General features: G+C 39.0%; 1 protein-coding gene across 1 annotated transcript in view; it reads left to right on the top strand.

Moving 5' to 3' along the window:
- LOC139125805 (uncharacterized) overlaps positions 1-21,344 on the top strand; it is a 105,490-nt gene extending 84,146 nt beyond the window's left edge. Inside the window, exon 5 of the mRNA XM_070691897.1 lies at positions 21,241-21,344. The gene's annotated coding sequence lies outside the window, so the exon portion shown is untranslated. The remainder of the gene's footprint in view (positions 1-21,240) is intronic.
- Positions 21,345-21,712: the final 368 nt, after the last annotated feature.

Here is a 21,712-nt window from a genome sequence, read left to right as displayed (position 1 = left end):
TGCTACACGGCAACACAGAAAAACCTTGAACAGGGCCCATGGGCTACATTGCAGCTATTCAGTGGTATGACTTGTAAACCAAACAAAAAAATTGTAGTTTCTTTTCCTGAAATTCGTCAGGGCTTTTTTGAAACTTATCATTTAAAAACAATGTCCAGAGAAATAATCTTCACGCATTGATGTTTTTCAGTACATTTATTTCATATTCCAAGGTAAAATTGTTGCATGGTTTGATAAATTTGCGCATTCCACACACTATTTGACCTATCTAATTTTTTTTTCAAAAAATAGCATTTCTCAAATCATTAATCCTTTGACTTTTTCTTTTTCTTAAGGATTATGTGGTATTTACAGTACATACCACATATAACTTACCATGTAGATTTTTGTTTATGTATTGAGTGACTATGATGTTTGGTATCCTGTTGTTTTCATCATTGGACGACTGTGTTAAATTCTGCCTGAAAATATTCTTTATGACTTGTTGAAGAGAATTTTGCAATATTACAATTTAACCAAAATAAAAATTTAAAACTAAAAAAATTCATGTATCATTTTGTACGAACACTGGGGTTTCTAAGCTTTCTTTCATTGTAATATACTGTACATTATACAGTGCCACTTGGGACAGTAAAAAGTCTGGTTAGTACCAAACAAGATATATATTTCACATATATCTACATGTTCAGGGTGCAAATTTCACCATTATCATTGCGATAATCCCATTAGTGTTTACCAAACTAGAGCAAACTTGGTGCAGATTAAAAATGATCAACTAGAGTGTTTATCAAATTTGTCACAAAGATGTAATGCTTATATTGTAAGTTTTGATTTAACTGTGGTCATCAACAATGCTTGTGATCAACCATCAGATAATCATCACAATTAGTCAGCTGTAGGTCACCAACAATTGCAATTAACTTCTTGAAATTGTCAACTGTGGTCATGGTCATCAAGAAAATTGGTCATTCTAGGACGATGGTCAACCATAGTTTATCATTGGTAACGATGGTCAGAAATATAATCAGTCATCAAATAGCATGGTTGACCATGGTTGCCGACAATCATGAACAGATCAGCGATGATAGACCGTGGTCAACTGTGATAGACCAAGGTATTTGACTGCTTACTGTGGTCTCATATCATAGCCGACCATGGTAGTTCATGGTCAAACATCAAAAACCATCAAATACCCTGTTGATCATGGTACATCACGGTTGACATTTCGCCGGGGATAGGTTCAACCATTTATCACTCTGTAGTATACAAAAGATCACATAAACGTAACTCTTATACAGTTATTTACAATAATAACTGTCATTTTGAGTATGTCTGGATTGAGTTTTATTTCCAATTGAAACCATACTGTTTTTGTTAAATGCTGCAACTTGTAACTGTTGTGTCCAAAATTTGGCAATTGTGAACAAATTGCCAGTGAACAAAGAGGTATCACTCGTCAAAGATGATGTCACAAGTGCATCTGGTTTCCATGTGTCAGTTGTTAGTATTTCTGATGAAGTAGATTGCATAAGTGTACGTAGCATTGCTGCAAAGTGCATTTGTATGCAGTTTTCAGATGTTCAAGGTCAGTGTTATGTAGGTCACTTTCCAAATTTGAAAGAGAGAGACTAAATTTTCAAGTGCCGGAAAGTGCATTTGTATGCATTTTTCTGATGTTCAAGGACAATGTTATGTAGGTCACTTTCTTAATCTGAAAGACAGAGATCAATTTTTGACGTACATGTAGTGCTGGAAAGTGCGAGTGCTGGAAAGTGCATTTGAACCGGTATGCAGTTTTCACATGTTCAAGGTCAGTGTTTTGTACGTCACTTTCCAAATCTGAATAAATTTGTAGACACTCCATGATACTTGAGCATGTCTCCATTATGCACAGATATGTCAAACAGAAAGTAAATGTCTAAAATTGAATCTCGGATATCTGCATATATGGTAGGATTGTACAGTGCATATAAATCAGATCAGCAAGCACCGTATCACACCAAAACTGTGATGGCATGCACATCACATTGGTCGTGACTGCTATGCATGTATTGTTGGCCAACAGTGATATACATTACAATTTGTCATGGCATCCTTCTTTGAGTTGCAAGCAGTCTTCAGAATGATCCATTTATACAAATGTAAACAAAGTTCTTAGGGAAAGCTGAATTTGGTCTGCACAGAGCTGACGGTTGTCTGCATTGACTTAGTAGACAGCTCAAATTATCAGTTTTGTCTGCTGCCAACAAACTACAGCTCAAGACAACCAAAACAGATCTGAAGTTGAGCTGCACAGAGCTGGAGCAGCTAAATGCAGATCTGCAGGTTTGGTAAGGGGGGCCATCCTGACCCCCATTTCTCGGGAATTCCACTCCTTTACCACATTTCGGCCTCTCAGGATGGATTCATCATCAAGGTCATTCAGACCTTGACCCCATGGTCACCAATGACCTTTGCTCGGTTGCTTGACTGAAGGGACCCTCTCCCATATATTTTGCTCATATTTTATTGTAGGTTAGTTTGCTACTTCTATTTTGACTGTTTTGTATTGTAAGTTTTGATAGTACTTAGTTTGAGATTTAAGGGCACTAGTTCTACGCCCTTTACTGCTTTATATATTGCCGTTTCATTTTGTGCTTTAATTCTATACTTTGTCAGTGTTTCCGTTCTTCTTTTTGCAATAAACCCTCCTCTCTTTCCCTCAACTTAGCGGTGGTGTATTCACAAATGTGTAAAGAAAAATCTAGAAAGAACAAGTGATTACTTGAAATTGCTATTCACATAATATTTAGTGCATCGTGAGTCTTCATGCATGGATTCTGAAATTGGATGTACAAAGTGCTAGGTTTTATTTATTACTGTACAGTCATTCCGTCATGGACACAACGGGACCTACCAATGCGAGAAATAATAACCAAACAATGTGAGTATAACTGAGTCTACAGTGATATCCTTTCATACACTTTATTGACTATTCAACAATTACAGAGATCGTCAGAGACGTGATTGAATAGTCCAGATGAATTTTGCAAGTGCCGCCAAAGGTGATCGTGCGCGGTTTTTCAGCGGGTGGGCAAATTTAAAAACTAATAAGCGGGTGGGTGAGGAATAAATTTTTTACAATTGGTAACGGAAAAGACGTAGAGGGAGGGGAATGTCGTGGTTGATAAAGCTTGAAGGGAGATTAAGCGCCTGACTTAGAGGGGAGCGATGTTCCAATGTATACTAGGTTTTGGCCACACCTGATTTTACCTTGTACAGCACAATATCTTGTAAAAGACACTCACAGGTTTCTTTGCTTGTTTTTCTTTTTATTTGTTTTAGCCCTTTCTGTAGTCTACAGAAAGTAAACCAAGAGACTGAATAATCAACAGGATCAAAAGTAACTGTTCCCAATATTATGGTTGGATATGCCAACACTCTGTTATGAGGATGTCAAGGACTAAAGGAGATATCTAGTGAAAGAACTGTTGATGAACTTCTGATTTCTTTTGTTTTGTGTCATTTGTTTGCATTTCCATCTGCAATAAATGTAAGGTAGGAATTCAATGAAAAACCTGGTAAGATTTTCGTTTGTGTGAGTGTTTGAACCTGTGGTTACATTCTGAAAACTTACATGAGCACAAGAATGAGTAGGTAGAGTGTGAATGGTTATGGCAAAGTGTGAAGGGTAGGGGTATGCTACTGGGGGTGGGGCTACCCATAGGGTCGGCTTCAATATCGGTATGTATACAGTAAATCCTGTTTGTGGCAAGTATACCGAAAAAAATTCTGCAAGGCCTAAATTTTGTGGCAAATATACCAGGACATGCATGAGTGTCGTGGTAATTAAGCATGCCACAATATGTGGGCCGCAAAATTCATCATCATGCAAAAATCTCAACCTATGCGTAAGTACAAGTTTGTGGTAAACTTACCAGGCAATTATGCAGACTTTACCAGAAGTGTTCGCCGCAAGGGTTAAATTTTTGTAAGGGTTAGTAAGCCGGGTTCTTCTAGTTCATCAAGTGAGCATGCAGACCAGTAGTTCAAATGTTCAAAAGAATCTCCAGAACATAGTTGCAGTTGATATTAATGATACAAGAGCTGCCTCCCCTCAACAGCTGATGTGGATGTTAGTTAACATTGTACCTGCTAAAACCCCACCTACGGTAGTAAAAGTAGAGGTAGCAACAAACAGGTCTGAGAATGACATTATTCTCTGCCATCCCCAAGGATTGCTGCTGCTAATAAAGGGCCTGACCACAGCATTACTGAAAGTCCCTCTCAGGTATGCTAATTATTATTTATAATGCTTTATATCTTGTGAATAACAGGAAAAATCTAATTCATGTGATTATTATTAACCATTTGCTCATTTTGTGATATCCAACTATGAATGAAAATTATACAGGGAATGTCTTGAATAAGAATGATTATGTTGACCCACTTTTATAATATTGTAATTAGATATTGACTTTAAATTCAAGGAAAACAAGAATCAAATAAGCAAGAAAAAGAAGAGAAAGGAGGTGAGACCTGTATTCATCTCTGCCTGAAACCAATGATATAACCAACAGAAATATGAACAAAGTGATCATGCATATATGTCTGTACTATAACCTATCATGCAAGTAAAAATGTCGCTTTGATAATTTGCATTTCTCCACATTATCAAGAAATAAAATGGATAAACTAAAAAAAGTAATCGAACAAAGGCATAATAGAGCCTAACATTTTATTTTGTCATAAAAAGTAGAGTTATACTGCATGAAATATCAAAAGCCGTTTGTCTTTACTCCATAGAAGTAATTAAGACAGGAAAATGGATTCATAAGTCCTCAAGAGATACATCAGGAACAGGTAAGGGTATTTTTACCTATCAACACAGATGGCAAACAAGCAAGAAAGGTATACACACAAATTGTCTGCTAGGATGAATGATCTGTAATGATCTGTAAGAAACAGTCTGTATAAATTTTGACATACCAGTGTAAGGCTACAAGTATATCATCCAATGGAGACAAAGCCTTTGGACCCTTTCTGTAAAGACCAAGCCTTGCAAGAATTTTCCGTTATATGAAAAACTATACTTTAAAAGAAAATCAGGAAAACAATCATTAATGCCCTTTCTTGTAGCAAAGTAATCATGAGTACACAGATACTGAAATCTGAATTTGTAAGCCAATATTATTGAACGTTGCGGAGTTGCATACAGGTTTCAAGATTCTTTGTGCACAACTTTTGTTTTATTGTGTGAGTTTTCTTTCTGAAAATCATTTGTATTGTTCAAAATTAAATGCATTGAAAAAGCCAGGCAAAATCTTTGGTGTGCTTATAATTTTGACGCGTCCTGTACATGTACGGATTTGTTCAATATTCTCTGTTTTTGAATGCACATGCACAGTCAAAATAACCTCAGTCTGTATACAGTGAAGATGAACTGTTATCAGAGGATGGTACAGTAACAAACAAAATAACACGACCCTATCTTAATACTTTCTTGTGTATTAGACATTTAACAGAAATTGCACATTCCAATCTCAGTGCAGTATTTAGAGGTTATTACACGAAGTTTGGGCGATACCGCGTCGTATTTGAGTGATGTGTCCGTATTTTGACGAGTTGTGCAGCAACGAGTCAAAATACGGACACATCACTCGAATAGGACGCGATATCGCCCTAACTTCGTGTAATAACCCCTTTATCATACATGCATGCTTTCGTTATGACTGTTTTCCTACAGACGCTCCGAATTTAGCAATGAAATCAACTTGAAATCGACCTTGCTTCCTCCAGGCTGTACTTATAAAAAGTTGGTTGCTAAGGAGTGATGACAACCGTATCACTTCTTGATATTATTCCGCTATTGGGCCATTCCACTTCAAAGGAGGGTTTATGGAGCACTTTTAAAGCAAACAATTTAGATATTACGATGTCGACACAGGTTTTCACAATTTTAAGAAGATTTATTTTTAGTTTAAAATGACGGTGGATGTAAAACATAGGCGGGAGTTTGTAAAATGGGTGTGTTTTCGTGTTTTGATACATAACCTCATCCCTGCGTGAAAGTTATGAGGCCGCCAAAATCGGGTCAAATACTCGCGCCACGCTCAAACTCTATTGGTATGAACTATGAACAGCTGAGAGTATAGAGAGCAAGCAGCTCTGCGACATCTATGAATGCACATACAGTGGATATAATACGCGTACCAGTCAGTTTATCTCGAAGACTTATACATGTCCCCGGACGTCAAAGATGCCGAATTTACAATCTCAGTAAGTGGATTAGTGAAAACATGAAGTGAGTACACTGTAAGCTGTAGTGTCGTAACTCGTTCGTGATTTTGTTGCTGTACGAATAAAACATTTCAAAGGTATTTCCGTCGTCTGCTCGTATATTTTCGTTCCTGGCTTGCCTAAATAGAACTAAACTTCCTTTAACAACCTAAGCGAAAGTTTGACTTTCCTTAGATGGTACATTGTATCTGAAACCCGCACCGCATCGGTGCCACCAGACACGATCATGACCTGTGCACTGACAGGTACAAATCGGAAATATCATGTGCACCTTCAACCTTGTCTGTCGCGAGTATTTTCAGTGCGGTTGGATTTTCGTGGCTCATTTACGACTGTAAACGATGTAATTCACCGCCCAGATACTTTAAGCTCATCAATAGGAAACTTGTCGTAAAGCGATTCTATCATGATGCTCTGTCAACCGATATCATTACGTGTAATCATACATCCATGGTGTAATCTTCAGCAGCAGCTTAGACGACACGAAAACACTGCACCGTGCACCGCCATGGGACCGGCCGTGAATTGACAGGTGTCGGCAAATGATACAAATTTTCAATACGTTTGTTTGTATGTTTTTGGTACAACTGTACTTGTGCCTAAGTGCAATGCCCATGAAGTGACTGCAAACAACAGAATTTTGACCATAATCATAATGACGTTTCGGATTGTCATTTGTCTTATTCACTCAGCTGTTTTATATATATCAACGGAGGTCATGCATACAGCGAAGGTCACGCGTACGCGTCGCTGTAAGTAGTTCGGTTACAGTGAAAATATAATTCGTATTTTCACTAGTTAAAATATGGGCTCATATCAGTACCGTCTGAACAATAGAAGAATGGCAATACAGGCACAGCATGTATGATAATTTCAAATAAGCAAAAATTTTTAATGAAAAGCTAGTGCATAATAAATAGTGAGTGACCCTACTCCAACTCACACCAATTGTGGATTGCCTATACCTACCGTAAAGGAAATCCGTGATTCTTTACCATTAAATGATATATCAAGCCATGTGTATGTCTAGATTAATTCTTCCTCTTCTGTAATAAAGAACACTGACTTTTAGTATACTGTGTAGCTCACTTTTGAGACTTCTAATTTGGCTCCTAACAAGGATATACAGTGGTCAAGTTCATATTACAGGCAATAAAATTAGACTGAATGAATGAAGCGGCCCTTTAAGTTTAGGATTTGGAATGGACAATTTTTTATCGAGGGGACTTTAGAAGATTTTGGTTTCTAATGAACATTGCTGATGGATACTAGGCGCTATATAAATTATTTATTTAATTTATTTATTTATCCTACTGCATAACAGAACACCCCACTCAAGTATGCCTTTCCGCTCATACTTGAACAACTCTTCTCCTCCTGAACACTTTGTCAATTCTCATTCACTCATTTGCTAACACTTGTTATTGATCCTTTTTTGTGATATCATTTGCAACACAGTACATTCGTGTCATTTTGAACTCTAAACATTTAAAAAAAAACAAACTAATGTGATGTAAAAAGTGAGATATGGGGTAGGTCAAAGTAGGAATAAAAAACGTTGCTAGCCTTTGCTGAGTACAATCAATCAGGGTTCTCCGCGGTTTGTGATTTTATAAGGGCGGCTGATTTGCATACAATTAGCATGTCATTTACATATAATTAGCATAATATTTCGTATCATTCTTGAAAATTTACTTAAGAACATAAAAATTGGACAGAGCCTTCTAAATGTATCATTTTTTTCGGAAAACTTAAAATTATCATATACCTAAAGTATATGATAATTACTTGAAAACAATCGTCTCTATTTTTTAATGTATTCTCAAACAATTGAACAAAGACATAATTATTATCTTTCTCTCAACTTGCTGACCCTACGTTTCAAGTGATTATAGTTTTAACAAATGTCACTTTGAAACATTAAAAGAAATGAGTCTTCCGCTTGACTGTTTATGTTCAAAGGCGAATTAACCTTCCGAACTCCAAAGTCTGAGCATGGACGTACGGTAGACCATGGACATCCATAAACAGTCCATGGGTAGACACATGTATCCCAGGCATGTATCCCAGCGTTGGCCGATTTGCAAACAGTTGGAAAGAGTAATGGAAAGGGCTAAATGTAGAGCTAAAACCATCTTTATACAATTCTGGTCGCTGTATCATGGAGCTTATACCGAGTAAGAGTTGAATTGTGGTACCGGTGAACTATATTGCAAATGTAGTAAGCTCATACGGAGCTGTGCACAACTTTCGGACACGGAAACCATATCTCCCGCCCGATGCATGGTTATTCAGAATTTAAGCCTACCGCGATTTCAGTTTTGCAAGCATTAGCAGTTCAAACCACACCGTCTCCTACCTAGTCGGTGAAAGGTGAACTTCTAGTGCTAACAATATGCACAGATTGGACCGCTATCGATAGCCGCGATGGCAGCTAACTTGAAACAGCCGCCATTTTTGACATCTCTGTACAGCTTACAGGGAGAGTACCTTTGTCCAATAGAAAGGTATATTTCATAGCGCAAGTACACTCAGCAACGAAGCCTTAGCATTATGAGCATAAACAAATATTTCCGTATAGTACAAGATTGCTGATTGGCTAAGACTGGAAGATTCCATTTAGGAGGGACTGCTAGAGTCAAAGCGAGACCCAGTATTAATTTATGATGATCATGCATAGCAGTTCGCTGTGAGAGTTTTGTGTAGAAAAACTTTGTTGTGCACCAGCAAATTGCGTCTATATTAACACCTTCGAAGTTCAAATCCTTTGAAATTGCACTACTGTAGACTTTGCGGAGTCCCCAAGCTCACGCGTACCAGAACAGGACATTAGCATGATTTTTTGGATACACGTGTTTGATTAGATCAGAACTTTGACAAACTCCGCTTTAAAAAAAAAGTGAAACGATTTCCATTTGCCATGACTAAGTGTCACCGTCAAGATTATGAAGTTGAACGACCTACCATTTGTATTGTACATTTTAATTACGGCAAGTACTAAAGTTGCTCGCTAACAATTGACAACTACGAGCTTCATTTCCATCAAAAACAAAGGGGCGGCGTTTCCAATTGCAGGGGCTGCACATTAGCTAGAGGGGCGGCCACCAAAAACGGGGGCGGGCCGCCCCTCAGAAACCCCCTGTGGAGAACCCTGCAATCAATAATTTATAGCAATGTAGGGGGAAAAATGGTGAAGCTAAGCCCCCCCCCCAATGATATCAAATGGTCCACTCCTAGAAATAATCTGCTGAAAAAGAATTAAGCACTTATTCAGAAATTTTGATGGCTTCAAAGTTTGGAGATTGGACAATAGATTTTAAATGTCCCTCAAGATGATGAAACCGAAAGTAAAACATATTCATACTATTGTTAGCCAGGACATGGACCCTCATGCTTGACCTGCAGAAGGATGGACGTGGACCGGCAGCATCACGTTTGACGTTTGGAATTTACATTGCTAGATAGACATTCTAAACTGCAAATTTCTACTACATCTCAACGCACTGCTCACGTGTAAACTATAAAACATCGGAAATGAATATTCCTTTCTCAAAGCACTCACCTAATGTTGGCATTGTCCATAGAATTTACACAAGCGAGCTTGCAAGTTCTACACTCTGAGTCTCGTGTTAGGTCAAAGGTTACATCGGTGAACGTCATAACGACGCTACGTGGCAGTAAAAGCGACCATCTTATATTCTCCATAGTGTCAGCTCCACACGCATCCGTATATATTTGGCCGCCATTTATACTGCTTTTTGAAGTATTCTCACATTAAAATGAAATCGTTGACGTTTCATACAGCAACGAGTACACATCTTTGACCCCGACTTTAATTAATATGGCGGTGTACATGGGCGGTACACCATATCCCTTGGGCAGGCAACCACTATCACCTTCTTGTAGACTCAGGTTGTTGCCGCAGCATTTGGTACTTACGGCTCAGGGACCGTAAAAATTTTTCGTAAGGAACAGCGTTTCATGTTCATCTTTGTTGTCGCCAGTGGTATCGGTATAATGTAAATGCACATGCGCCTACCAATGAGCAGCACTCTCGCCGTCGCTGCAACCAGTGCCCAGAGTTGTCGACAGCAGCATTTGGTACAAATTAGTGCACATGCGTCCACTAATGAACAAACAAACAACTGTTGTAGGCGCCGCTTGAATTGACTAGAGTTGTCGCCAGCGGCATCGAGTACAATCAAAGTGTGCAGGCACTTCCAAATGAACAGCGCTGCCACTGCCGGGCCAGGTAGTTGTAGGTGTTGGCTTTTAAGTTGTAGGTGTCGGGTGAAATTCTACAGTTGTCAGCTCTGGAGTTGTCGGTGCTGGTCAAAATTATTTTGTTGTTGCCAGTTGTACTGTCCAATTTGTGTAACAGTTGTCGCCGCTACACTCGTATGTAATTTTCCATTGGTTTGACTGTTGTTGCCGGGGGTCCGAACGGCTTCTGTAAATACAAGCGACCTAGCGGCCGATATAGCTCCGCTGTGTTTATGTAGAGAATAACTATTTTTGACACATGTTGATAAAGAAGGTGGAAATCTTTGATAGCTCAATGCAGTGGCCAGAAAAAAGTGGCTAAAACAAGCTGCAAAAATACACAATTGAAGATTTCATCATACTTTGAATATATCACATCGGATCATCCCTAAGAACATGTCAACCAAAGCTATCTGATGAGTAGTTTTTTGAGAATAAAATTTTCTGACCAAAAATGGCAACAATTGCCCCAAAAACAATAGCATCAATGACACTGTAGCTCCCATCCTGGACTATTTAGTGTTTAGTGAAAATCGCCCCAAAAATTCAAAATTCCAGATTTCATCATTATTTCAATAAATATCATTTAGTTCATCTATAGAAACCTGTATACCAAATTTCAAAGCTATCAGATGAGTAGTTTTGGAAATACAAATTACAGATTTCATCAGAAAATCAATACATATTACTTAGTTCATCTATAGAAACCTGTATACCAAATTTCAAAGCTATCAGACCAGTACTTTTTGAGAAATATATTTTTTGACCAAAATGGCAAAAATTGCCTTAAAATGCAAATTTGCATATTTCTGCACAATTTGAACAAATCTGAAATAGATCATCACTAGGGACATATGTACCAAATATCAAAGCTATCTGACTGGTAGTTTTGAAGAAGAGTTTTAAAGATTTTTTTACCAAAAATGACAAAAATTGCCTTAAAAATACAAATATGCAAATTTCACCACCATTTGAACAAATCTGACTGAAGTCACCCTAAGTAAACTGCATATCAAATTTCAAAGCAATCGGACAAGCGGTTTCAGAGACGAAGATTTTTTTTACCAAAAACACCAAAAAATGCCCCAAAAATACAAATATGCAAATTTCACCACGATTTGAACAAACTTAAGTGAGGTCACCCTAAGTGAACTACGTATAAACTTTCAAAGCAATTGGACAGTTTCAGAGAAGGCAATTGTTGCCGGATGACGACGGACGACGTCTGCGTCGCTGACAGCGGAGCTAATAAAACTTCACATCAGTTGCTCCATCCATAGACATGAAGAGGGCCATTGATGAATTTGATGGAAGCAGTTATTCAAATAACACCTGCTTGTTCTACACCTAATGTTGCTGTTACGCACCCCGGCAGCACTCTTGAGAGCAGGATGCAGTTAACCCTCACTCTGACCGTAACAGATGCCACGGAGAGGGTGATGACCTCTCACTATGTGAGAGGTCAGAGCCAGTGCCATCAACATCTGCCACCCTTTCCGGCTCTGGAGCCACTTCCGGTGGAAGTGCTCTAGAGTGCGTTGAGCGGTCAGAAAAGAAACCTTCAGCGAAGAAACTCAAGTCAGCCAGCCATCACCCTGCTGTTGACGAAAGTTCACCTGCTTGTTCTGCGCCTAATGATGCTGTTACACACCCAGGCAGCAGCACTCTTGAGAGCAGGGACGCAGTTAACCCTCACTTTGACCGTACCAGACGCCATGGAGAGGGTGATGACCTCTCACTATGTGAGAGGTCAGAGCCATGCCATCAACATCTGCCACCCTTTCCGGCTCTAAAGCCACTTCCGGTGGAAGTGCTCTAGAGTGCGTTGAGCAGTCAGAAAAGAAACGTTCAGCAAAGAAACTCAAGTCAGCCAGCCATCACCTTGCTCTGGACGAAAATTTACCTGCTTGTTCTACGCCTAATGTTGCTGTTACGCACCCAGGCAGCACTCTTGAGAGCAGGGACGCAGTTAACCCTCACTCTGACCGTAACAGCTATGCCATGGAGAGGTGATGACCTCTCACTATGTGAGAGGTCAGAGCAAGTGCCATCAACATCTGCCACCCTTTCCGGCTCTGGAGCCACTTCCGGTGGAAGTGCTCTAGAGTGCGTTGAGCAGTCAGAAAAGAAACGTTCAGCAAAGAAACTCAAGTCAGCCAGCCATCACCCCGCTCTGGACGAAAGTCTTCACAATAGATGTGGGTACTGTAGCTGCTGGGTGTGTGATCAAGGTACTGGTGAAATTCATGGGACTGTCTCCATCAATCGAGCAATTCTTCTCTCTTTTAAGTACAGGCTGCTACTTTGGCTTCCTCAACATGCAGTTCTCCTGCTATCCTCTGTCGCCCATAAAAGGGGGTCAACTTGGTCTAAACATCTGTACCACATATCAATGCAGTCTGTTCAGCAATTCAACACAGGGTCCAAAGTATAATCTAATATGGCGCGGCGTATGGTGTGGATCGAGGTATCTCGAAAACCCTTCAGTAAGTTTTTCTGAAGTCAAAAAATTGTGTCACGCTTTCCAACTTCCACTTTCCCTCTGTGCCGCTTCCCTGCCAAATCTCGTGGCAGTGTCAACACCTTCCACCTTGTACGCCTGCCATCACTCTGTACAACATATTCCTCGCAATCACAGTGGATCCACATAGCAGTGTTCCACGCTCTTCCAATGATGTTGAAGATTCACAGTCAACGTTTCGCCAGTGAAGACTTCACCTAAGAATGCCAAATATCAAAACATTATGTGCTTCTCTCCGGTGAAGCAGGAAGTTTTCATATCGCTTGTCAAGTCAAAAAGTCCAATCAAACTGCCGAACATCGACTTTGTCCCCAGCAGAGCGAATCCATCGGTCTCGGACATACAAGTCTCAAGACGTTCTGGTTTCCAAGTTGTCAAACAGTTGTCGTTTGCCATGATAAAACAACTACAACCATAGCACAGGTAGCTGACATGGCACAAGGTTTCAGCCCAGTAAGTATCCACTCTTTTGTCAATTATATCAGGATACTCCCGACACTTGACAGCGGCTTGGCTTCATCCACCAGGAAGGATTACCGAGCAGTGACAATAACTTACTAATTCGATGCTTTCATTAGCAATGTCTGCCACATTTTAGATCCAGTATCTCATACACAGTTCATGAAAATGATCGCACTGTACATTTATTTTCATTACAATGCTATTTTCACCAGTAATTCGCATTGCTTACCAAAGCTGATTTTGCATGCAAAAAGTCTGTGAGCTAGTTAAAAATATGTTCACAAAGTTCAACTACAAGGTGTTCATGTTCCACCATTTCTTTACGCTTAGGAACAAAGCAGACAAACGGATCTTCTACGTATATTCATCAATGTTTATAACGCTATAAATCTGACTTTGACTCAAATAATGGACCACGAGGGACCGTGCATTGACAACCAGCCACAACATCACATCTTTAGTATACACTTGGTCATATGCATCATCACCAAGATTGCAAACTCCTCCCCACCCATAAAAGTGGAGTCAGCAACCTATCAGTATTTTACCAGCTATAGTACACCAACCACCAACCCCCCCCCCCCCCCCCCCCCATATGCAATCATATGAGAACCAACACAATCATATGAAGAACCAACTATCAACAATATTCAGACAATCAATGGATGTGGATGTGCTGGATTGTGAGCAAACATCCCTTATTGCAGCTCAGGAGGAGATCCAGAGACTGAAATTAGAAAACCAGACGTTTAGAGAACAAAAGTATGAACTGGAGCTGGCAGGTAAAAGACTTTATAAATTGTGTGAGTTGAGTCCACACCAGACATTATTTGTGACCAGACTAGTCTGGACTTAGTAACAATGAATGTGACCTGTGCACACTTAACAGGAACATTTGCAGATCAGCTCAGCTCACAAATTTAGTGACATGAACCATGTGTATATGCCACTAGTATACATATGTCACTAGTATACATGTCAACCTTCATCTTTATCTTACAAGACTGCATGTATATCTCTTTAAACAGATGCCGCTTCTGAAGAACAAGAAAAACACCTATGAATAAAACAGGCTACATCATAGATGTAATGGTGACAACAACAACAACCACTGAAATGCTGACACTCTTCCCGAAAGCATCAAAACACTTCTTGGCAAATTTTCACTTACGACAACACATCCAATTGCAAGCAAATACAGGAGAGCAATAGCATCCGAACTCACAGCCCCAATTCCACTCAACTACAAAAATAACAATTACCCACATACAGTTATCAGGTGGACACTGAGATCTTAGTCAGCTTTTATTTTATTTTAAGTTTATTTACTATTTATTTCATGTTCAAACACTATAATATGTGTCTACAGTAGCATTCTATTTGCAAGTATTAAGATATGTGCTTCAAGTATTATTTTAAGGTGGTTGGAAAGGCTATTTTTGCACCAATTCTTTTCTCAGAGTTAATGTCAAATTTCAAGTGTTAGAATCAAGATATTTAGTTCAAATTTTCAGGATAACTCCCTTAGTTAATATTTTCTCCAAAGAATATAAAAATTGTATATTTGCAGCCATGATTTTGAAATATGACACAGTAAATATTAAAATTTAATTTTTCATATTTTTTAACATATTTGAATTTAATAATAATTGGATAGTATTATTATTACCAAATTAGTTATAAATATGTTGACACTATTTATTGTAAGATTTGTACGGCAGGATTTGTAAATAAAATTTGTTTTTATAATTTTACATGGGTTTATATATCAAAAAATTATTAAAAATTCTTTGAAATTTCAAAATGTGATTTTTCAAAAAGTACTTCAAATACAGGAAAATTGTGCCGTACAAATCTTATCTGTAACCTTGTTAATAGGCTGTAAAAATTCCATGTCCATATCTCATTTCAAAGTTGGATTAAATTGGTATACAATTATGTAGGAAAACTGTTATTCTGTCAAAAATGTTGAAAACAAGCCATATTTGCACCCCTCTTTTGAAGTCATAGAGCAGTTTTTTTGGTTAATCTCACTTTTGACATCTCTTTGACACTCAAAGAATCTAAAAATGCATTTACAATAGCAGTCACTCACTCTGAATGCCAGCACCGCCTTGTCAAACTTTCCTGAAAAACAGCAAATAATGACTTTCCCTTTTCAAACATTTATTATTAAAAGCTAGGGGACCTCTACCATAGTTAATACACTAAGGACTCCCCAGCTTCTTCTTATTTGGTCAGTTTTTCAGAAGTTTTAACAGGCTATAACTCTGCAATGCCTTTGTGCCCAAATGTCTAGTTTTTTTTATTCCACAGAGAATGTTGACTACTTTTATATTTTAATAGTTTTGTTGAAATTTATAACTGACGCTCTAGCCTTTCCAACCACCTTAAGTCAATTCACTATTATTTTTTACGTTCAAACACTATGATATTACATGTCTATAGTATTATTTAATTTGCAAACATTAAGATATTTTGTGCTTCAAGTATTATTTAAGGTCAATTTACTATTATTTTACGTTCAAACACTATGATTTTATGTGTCTATAGTATTATTTTATTTGCAAACATTGAGATTTAAGGTGTTAAGGTTATGGTGTTAAGGCTTTACGTTAATACCTTTACGACCATTCGTTATTATTATTATTAGCTTGCACTTTTCAACCACTAGAGGGCACCTTTTCTTGGATAGAAATGCAGCCATTGAAAATCAACTTTCATTAGACATGGAAGCTATTCTTGAAAGGTTAAATCTTGTCAGCGTTGGCAGAACCTTTTTTAGCTGACAGAGTCAAACCTGAAACGGTCCTCTACATGACGGACGCACAGTTGATCAGATTTGATTTGAAGCTATGTCATCATTCCTGCCAACTGCTAATATATGTGTCAACAGTCTGTCAGCCATCCGATTCACAACCCGTCACACAAATGCAAAATACAAATTTACCAGCATAGTGCAACCTGTCATAGTAGGTAAGATCAGGAAGTCTTGCAATACGGCTCGCTTCACTCTACTCGTTACAGGAGGCGACAACTAAACAAAGCGAAGCATTAAAACGCTTCTGCGACACATAAACTACACCAAGGAGCCTACAAGTACGCCTTAAAGCATACTTACCAGGCCACTACCTAGTGCTGTTCTCATCAAAAAGTGACAACATCGGAGCACCACTGTGACAAATTATTTGTCACCTTGTGCTTTGACTACATTCCGCTGCATCAAGCACAGCACAGCCAAACAAGAAAGACATTCATCGCCAAACAATAAACAGAGATTGACAGTTGTCAAGATCCCACAACACGAAAGACAGCCAAATGCCTCCAGAGCCGATATTATTTATTGGCCAAACGAAAGGCTATACACAACCCAAAACACAAACGTCCAGAGGGACGAACAGAATGGGGTCACAAATGCAAAATACAAATTTACACAATACTGTGTCACCAAAAAAAGAAACAGGAAAAACAACAAAATTGCCAGAAAAAGACGGTACAAGAGGAGACACCATATTATCTCAAACACAATGGAATTCCGTACAAATGCCGAACATAGCATAAACATAAATGACAACACGAATCTTAGATTCATCAAAATCTATCATTACACAAGTTAACAACAGCAAAAATCAATGCACTGGGTAAGGGTTGAAATTCATCCCAACACCAAATCGTCCTCACAGAGTTCATCTCATACAAGACGCAAACATTAGAAGAAGGAAAATCCAATACATTATGCGACACAAATTGACCAAAAAAGACAAATTCAAATACAAGTCTCGATGGACTCCACATACAACTGAGAACACAAATCAAGATTTGAATTCTTACATAAAACATCAGGCCACCTGAAATCTACGCTTTAAAAGCCTGATCAAAGGCGAAACACTAAGATACATCAGAACTTGCAACTCACAAATGACTTTGTTTCAAAGGTCAATACACTTTAGGCAAGATTAATCTAACGTGGCTAAAACAACAGGAAATGTCCAGTCACATCGCAAGCATAGTTCGCTGCACGAATTACGCAACTAGAACACAAGCGAACAAACGAAGAAACAAAGAAAACACTAGTCTTCACTACGAAAACTATAGCAACAATATATATAAGAACACAAGCTATAAAAAGCAGCAATCTGCGAAAACTGGGAACAACACATAGACAAGGACAAAACACTAAGCCTGAATGAAATATTTCCACAACATCTGATCATCGCATACAAAAGAAATCCAAACATTAGCAATATACTGATACAGGCCAAAGTCCACGGCATTTTTGTATTAGGAACAAGTCAATGAACGAACGAACACATGACGATCCAAACATAAATATTCTGGCTGCATAATGCTAGAAGAACCGGACATCAACAATATGGACGTGACATAAAACAAAAAAGATACACATATATCTTAGGCGACTGAGGAAGAGACCGCTCTGGTTTCGAAACGTGGGGATAAAAAAAGAGTCAAGGTTGTCAAAGACACATCTGACTACGCCCACGTCTCGCCATGGCTTATTTTAAAATTAACGATTCGTTTGTTAATTTTCACACTAACAGCCAAAACATTTCAGACACTAAACACACCAAAGCACATACAAGACGAGATGAGTGATGTGTGAAGCCACTTTCCCTTTATTACACTCGCCATGGCTTATTTTAAAATTAACGATTCGTTTGTTAATTTTCACACTAACAGCCAAAACATTTCAGACACTAAACACACCAAAGCACATACAAGACGAGATGAGTGATGTGTGAAGCCACTTTCCCTTTATTACACTACACAGTTTGTCTGAGTATCTATTGTTGATAAATGCATACTGCAGATGGTTACACAATTATGTAAGAAACGTGAAGCTATTTACTGACATTTGTATCATCTGATTCTGATGCAGGTACAGCAGTGGATATAATTGGACACATCAAGGTAGACATGACATCACCAGTGCAGTGTGTGAATGGCAGCGTCCCCAACGGTGCCTGTTGGTCACTAAGGGATACGGCCAACCCCCAGCAGCATCATCGTCACGGACCACGCCACGCCGCATCAGAACTCGTACGACCTTTCTACCAAGCTACATTGATCTGCTCACCAAAGAAGCAATGCGCTGTCCGGACAGCAGGACCATTCCTGTCTAGGAGAGTTTACAGAGTATTGCTAACGATGAGTAAAACCCCGGCTATCACAACACTGGCACTGCAAGCAGGGAAAAGGCGCCTCGTCCTAGCTCACTGAAGCAAGCAGGGAGCTTCTACGCTGGTCGGCCATCCCCCTGCCCTTTCCCGGATGCCACTAAAAATCCATTGGGATCAAGGAGAATTGCCTTAGGAAACACCTACCCCGATGCCTCGACCAAGGACACATCGACTACAATATGTCATTGTCGACCGTCTGGGATTTCTAACCAGAAGGCTGGTTTGGCCTAGCATGCCCATTATGGCACTCTTGCCCATTGTGGCACTCTAATGGTGCTAAAATCACAGACACCTGCCGGAAAACCACAGAGGGCTTATGTCATCGCCTGGGCTGGACAGTCACAGAGAAGCTCCGCATCAGCCACCCAACACTCTGCAAGTCATATATGGTTCATTGGAGGGTCATGTCCGCTCTGCTGCATGACCTGGACCCAAACCAAACACTCTGGCAAGTCATATATGGTTCATTGGAGGGTCATGTCCGCTCTGCTGCATGACCATATCAGTTTTGGCACTGGACAGGTGAGGGAGCTCAGGAATGACCTCACCCAGCAGCAGCAGCAGCTGCCGCAAGAGTACCAGAGAGCCCAGCGATGCTCACGGCAAGGCACGTACAGATGGGAAGTGGACCCTATCCAGGAACCTTCACTTCCAAAAGCAATGGACTATCATTTCCACCTCAATCGGACCATTTGACATCTTCGGAAAGGCAGTCGAGTGACCACATCATCTCAGTTAGTTTCTGCTAATCCTAGCATCAGACCACAAATACCAGTCAGAGTGGTAGGGGGAGTGGAGGTGTACTGCGACCCAGAAAGCTTTGCTGATGACCTTATCCGGGAGCAAGGTGGAAGATCGCCATTGACCTTCACCTCAAAGTAGCCGCTGGAGTAGACGACCAGGTGCTACAGAAGATCAGACGCCTGGTTGCATCCGTCCACACATCCCAGCTGTAAGGGAAATTGGTCTCGATAGAACCGTTGGCAGCGACAAGTGGGCCAAACAGGAAGAAGTCTTCACAGACCTCTTGGAAATGGCAGACCCTGCCAAACCAGTGATCCTCCATATCAGAGACGCGGTAGGGGACAAGTACGCCTGCAATACGCATGCCCTGGCCCTAATGACCATCAAGAAGCTTTGCGATTCATCCCAGCACATCCACATTCACAATTTCATAGGGGAGCCACACACCCTTAGAAAATGGTGCCAGGCATTCCACCATTGTTACTTCAGCTTCTCGGCAATGGCGGCAGACTTTGACGACAAGCAGGTGAAGGCCCTGAGAGAAGTCCCCCTGGACCGGATCCTCCTGGAGACAGATTTGCCATGTCTGATGCCACGACCCAACCAGCAGTACAACACCCCCGCCTACATTGATGACGTGGCACAAAAGGTGGTGAGACATCGTGGTGGAGACATCAAGAGCCCCTGTTTTTTTATATCCATTTTTTCTAAAATGATTAATTATGCAAATGTGTACCTTATTTTATGTGTACCTTACAAGTAGAAATGTGTTTTTGTGGGGGAGTTGGAACAAAAATGAGTAAAATATTTTTTAACAGAATGAATGCTCCATTATCTTGCATGACATACATATAATTTTTCTTTTAAATTTTTTTAATGTTTTAGGGAATGAATGTAGTAATCATGTGTGAGTAAAACTCTGCAAGGAAGATTCAAGACTATTGACGATGCTGAAAATCATTTGAACATTTCGTATATAGATGACTTCAGTGCTGTTATGAATACATGGCTGTAACCATCCTCAACTGTGGCTGCTGCCATGTGAAAACAAAAGAATTCACTATAGTTACATTGAGGGCGTAGAGCACAAGTGAATGAACGTGTAATTAGAATTAACCTCCTTTGTTTTTATATTGTTCCTCAGGGCAATTTAGTCCCAATTATTTATGAGTTTCAATGTTGTAGATTCTCGTTTTCTCACACAGATTGATGTTGTGACACATTGCATATTTTGTAAGAAATAGTTTAGGACATCTTATCACTCGATTCACAGTAAAAAGGATTTTCGCGCGTTTTCACTATGTTAGAAATTTAACCCTAATATTTTATTACCAGACTATAATCCTTACATAAAATTAAGCAAAAATATAACAAATGGACTTGAAAAAAAAATTAAAAACTATTTTATTACCAGACTATAATCCTTACATAAAATTAAGCAAAAATATAACAAATGGACTTGAAAAAAAAATTAAAAACTGTACCGTTGTCTTGAATAGTATGTAAAAATGGCATCCTTAAAGCAACAATTTTTATACTTGAAGTGGAGTTTATCATGAATGTAAAAGAAGACGAACATTCATATACCCTTGTATACATTGAAATGGCGACTTTGTGATATTTACACAATAGGATCTTTGACAAAGCCATTGTATTATACAGAGATATATTACTTTATTCATATTTGTAATGTACCACATTACTTCAACTGAACCATTCACATGCTAACTAGTGTATTATCGGGTATTTAATATTTTTTTTTCTTTTATGTAGAGAAAATACAACAGAGATGAGGCACCAGAGAGAAGTGGCTTCTGGACAATGTATGTCCAGTGGTATCATTACACTGGGAAAAAACTGAACATTGATGATGTCATTGCGGAAGACGAGAATATTATGAAAACTTAGAATAACTTAATTGCAAATTTTGTTGTGTTCCGATTGTTGATTTTAAAAGTTTTTGTTTAATTCAGAAATAGCAAGCATTAACAACTATGCTGATTTTTATAGATTGATTGTAAATAATAATAAATGAATAAATAAAATTAATTTCATCTTATGAGGTCTACAGATATGATCATTGCACATTCACCAAATAAGTGAATTTCAAAATTCAATTATCATCAATTATATCTAAAACAACGGGTAAGTAGCTATTCCTGGGAAAAAATGTAAAATATATTGAATAGCAGCACAGTCTGGCATGTGAAACAGTTCTGTAATAGTCATGTATCAAAAACAGTGT

This window comes from Ptychodera flava, assembly GCF_041260155.1.
Source record: "Ptychodera flava strain L36383 chromosome 3 unlocalized genomic scaffold, AS_Pfla_20210202 Scaffold_26__1_contigs__length_13983176_pilon, whole genome shotgun sequence".
Lineage (NCBI taxonomy): Eukaryota > Metazoa > Hemichordata > Enteropneusta > Ptychoderidae > Ptychodera > Ptychodera flava.
This window is presented reverse-complemented; position numbering and strand designations above follow the sequence as displayed.